We start from the raw sequence: 4,182 nt of genomic DNA, 5'->3' as shown, positions 1-4,182 counted from the left end.
AAATATAGAAGTCAATAGGAAATGTGAGCCCCTTAATGATCACCAGCACGTGCTCAGCAATTTCAACCACAGAGATAATGCTTTTATCTGCCAAAACAAAACGTGCTACCGACCTTTTTAAGGGAGGGAGCCTCAAAGCATCATATACAGATAATGACATTATACTAACACACGCTCCTAAATCACACATGCAGTTAAAAAATTTCACACTATCTATAGTGATAGTAACCATGCATGGACCTGGGTCACAATATTTTTCAGGTATATCACCCACTAAAGCAGAAATGGAGCTACCTAGAGGAATAGTTTCTAAATCCTGTAATTTATCTTTATGCATGCACAAATCTTTTAGAAACTTAGCATATTTAGGTACCTGCTGAATAACATCAAAAAGTGGAATGGTTACCTCAGCCTTTTTAAATATTTCTACCATTTTAGGGTCTAGTTCCATCTGCTTTCTGGGCTTCCTAGCAAGGTGTGGAAATGGAATAGGTGATGCCAGGGCATTTTGGCCAGTTTCACTGACCTTTTCTTTATGGTTTTAGGGTAGTTTCATACACTTTCTTAGGAAATAGGCAAGTTTTGGGTAAATAATCACTTACATCTTGATTCAAGCAAACATTGTGAATTTTACATGATTTCATGAGAATTATGCATGAATTAAATGACAAAATTGAATGATGCATGTCTCATAACTTGGATTAGAGCTTTGATGCACTTTATTACTTGATTTCAGGACAAAGGAAGCAAGGAAAAACCACGTTAGTAGCCACGTTAGTCTAGCTAACGTGACTACTAACGTGGAATGGAGGCTAGCTTGCAACGTTAATGAGAAAAGTGATCGCCATTAACGCCTTCGTGAGCCATCATAGCCCACGTTAGTTGCCACGTTAACTATGTTAACGTGGAAGCTAACGTGGAAGAGAAGTAGAACTCCAACGTTAGTGGTAAAAGTAAGTGCCACTAATGTTCCAAAGTGGCAGCTGGCCACGTTAAGAGTCACGTTAACTCAGTTAACGTGAACTCTAACGTGGATGAGGAAGATAATGCCAACGTTAGTGACACTCACCTTTGTCACTAACGTTGGAATAAGCTCATATTTGCCACGTTAAGAGTCACGTTAACCTAGTTAACGTGGACTCTAACGTGGAGAGAGCAAGGAATCACCAACGTTAGTGACACTCACCTTTGTCACTAACGTTGGAGATGACTATGAATACCACGTTAGAAGTCACGTTAACCTAGTTAACGTAAACTCGAACGTGGGAAGTAGGGGCGTTTTGAAGCGTTAGTGACAAAGGTAAGTGTCACTAACACTCTCGAAGATTTGGCAAGCCTACGTTAAAGGCCACGTTAACTATACTAACGTGAACTCTAGCGTAGGGAGAAAGGGGTACTCTCAACGTTATTGGAAAAGGTAAACCCCAGTAAAGTTTGCGAAGGGCTAAGAAGCAACGTTAGTGGTCACGTTAGTGCCACTAACGTTGAAGTTAACGTGGACCATTTTTGGGTTAGGAGCGTTAGTGAAAAAGGTGATTGTCACTAATGTTCTCGACCCCACAGTTTCACTTAACATTAACGCCACTAACGCCCCAAGCTAAAGTCCATACCCACTGCACACTTTTTCTGCAAGTAAAGCTGAGCCCACTGAATAAGATAACTACTTCAACTCAAGATCCAAAGGCCCATATCCAAGACTTGAAGAAGCAACTAGAAGATCAGAAGAATAGTATAAATAGGGAGAACTTTGAACTAGAAAAGAGCTTTTTGGATGATTAGAATTACTTTCTGTATTTTACTTTCTCTGTAACTTCTAGTTTAACTTTTCAGAATGTATTCTCCATCTTTGTTTTCCATTCCCAGAGCTATGAACAACTAAACCCCTTTCATTGGGTTAGGGAGCTCTGTTGTAATTTGATGGATCAATAATAGTTTCCATTCTTCTTCTTCTTTCTTTTCTCTTGATTTTATTAGAAAGCTTTCAATCTTCATCCAATTGAGTAGTTATCTTGGAAAAGAAGCTATTCATACTTGGATCTCTTCGGAACCTTGGAAGAAGAATGAAGAGATCATGCTAGAAATACTTTCTCATGTTGGACCAAATTAGGGTTTGGATGGATATAGTGACATATAATTCTACCAACATTTTGATTTGGAATAAAATGTGGTATAATCAGTGACCACACCTCATCTCTTCTCATGAGAAATTGGACCAAGAAATTGGCTATTGATCAAGATTTGAGAGATTGAATTACCAAGGAATTGGAATTCAATCACTTAAGATTGCCAAGGAGATCAATGAATGCATTGATTGAGGAAGAGATGAAAATGAACTTGATCCAGAGGATGCAACATCTCCTAAGCCCAATGAACTCCCCATTTCTGATCTTACCCATTCTCTTTAATTTCTGCCGATTACTTTTATGATCATCTTCCCCATTCCCATTTAAGATTCTACAATTTATTTTCCGTCATCTATTTTCAGCTCTTTATTTCCAGCATTTACATTTTCTGCTATATACTTTCCCGCCATTTAATTTGCTGCAACTCTCAAACTAAATTCTGCTTAGCTTAACTAGAACATTCCTCCAATTAAAGTTGCTTGACCAATCAATCCCTATGGGATTCGACCTCACTCTATTGTGAGTTTTTACTTGACGACAATTTGGTATACTTGCCGAGGGAGATTTGTTAAGAGACAAGTTTTCATGCATCAAGTTTATGGCACCATTGCCGGGGATTGATTTTGTATCAACAATGATTAAATTGGTGGATAACTAGATTGAGCATTTTCCTTTTGTTTGATTTAGTTTTATCTGAGTAATTTACTTTCAGATTTAGTTATTTCTTTCCCTTTACCTTTCACCCATTAGTGGTGTTACCTGCATTTTGTTTTAATATTTGGTTCACTGACCTACTAACTGTTTGATATATTGTATCACTCACACAAACAGCATTTCTGCAGAAAATATTGTCTACATCTATCTTTCTTGCTTGTGCCTTATTGGGTGTATGACAGGTAGAAGAAGCAGGGCTTCAACTTCCTTTGATTCTGAACCTGAGAGGACCTTCTTTAGATTAAGGAGGGAAGCAAGAGGGAAGAGAGTAGTTGGTGCTGAGGAAGAGGAGGAGTACTTTGAACCAGACATGGATGAGAATATGGAGAACCATCATGAAGAAGAGGCTCACAACCATGGCAGAGAAGGTCCAGCGCATCAGGCTGGACAAGAGAGAGGAGTTCTGGGTTCTTACATCAACCCAAATCCAGGAAACTGTGGAAGTAGCATCCAAAGGCCAACCATACATGCCAACAACTTTGAACTAAAGCCACAGCTCATCACCCTTGTTTAGAACAATTGTTCATTCGGAGGAAGTGTCCAAGAAGACCCCAATCAACATCTAACCACCTTCCTGAGGATATGCGATACTGTGAAATCTAATGGTGTTCACCCTGACACCTATAAACTATTTCTGTTTCCCTTCTCACTCAATGACAAAGCATCTAAATGGCTGGAATCCTTTCCAAAGGAGAGTTTAGCAACCTGGGAAGATGTGGTAAACAAATTCTTGGCAAGATTCTATCCTCCTCAACGAATCAACAGGTTGAGAGCTGAGGTACAAACCTTCAGGCAGCAAGATGGTGAGACTCTATATGAAGCATGGGAGAAGTTTAAGGACCTGACAAGAAGATGCCCGCCAGATATGTTCAATGAATGGGTGCAGTTGCACATTTTCTATGAAGGTCTTTCGTATGAATCAAAGAAGGTAGTAGACCACTCATCCGGGGGATCTCTGAATAAGAAGAAGACCATTGAAGAAGCCATAGATGTCATTGAAACTGTAGCAGAGAATGACTACTTCTATGCTTCTGAAAGAGGTAACACTAGAGGAGTGATGGAGCTGAATAATGTGGATGCACTGCTAGCTCAGAACAAGCTTATTACCAAGCAGTTGGCTGATCTTACCAAAAAGATGGAGAGGAATCAAGTGGCAGCAATCACCACCCCAGCAGCAGCTCAAGAAGGAGTGAATGAAGAAGCAGAGGGTGATCAGGAACAAGTCAACTATATTGGAAATTCACCTAGGCAGCACCATGACCTATACTCCAAAATATATAATCCCGGTTGGAGGAACCACCCAAACTTTGGGTGGGGAAACCAACAGGATCAAGGCCAAGATAAG

At 39.8% G+C, this 4,182-nt stretch overlaps 1 non-coding gene across 1 annotated transcript; it reads right to left on the bottom strand.

The window, feature by feature from the left end:
• Positions 1-3,600: 3,600 nt before the first annotated feature.
• Positions 3,601-3,707, bottom strand: LOC112781515 (small nucleolar RNA R71). The gene has a single exon (XR_003192290.1). It is a non-coding gene; the product is annotated as a small nucleolar RNA R71 (small nucleolar RNA).
• Between the last annotated feature and the right edge of the window lie 475 nt (positions 3,708-4,182).

Source organism: Arachis hypogaea, chromosome 19, assembly GCF_003086295.3.
Source record: "Arachis hypogaea cultivar Tifrunner chromosome 19, arahy.Tifrunner.gnm2.J5K5, whole genome shotgun sequence".
In the NCBI taxonomy this organism is placed as follows: Eukaryota; Viridiplantae; Streptophyta; class Magnoliopsida; order Fabales; family Fabaceae; genus Arachis; species Arachis hypogaea.
The sequence above is the reverse complement of the archived record's forward strand: the minus strand, read 5'-3'. Positions and strand labels throughout refer to the sequence as shown.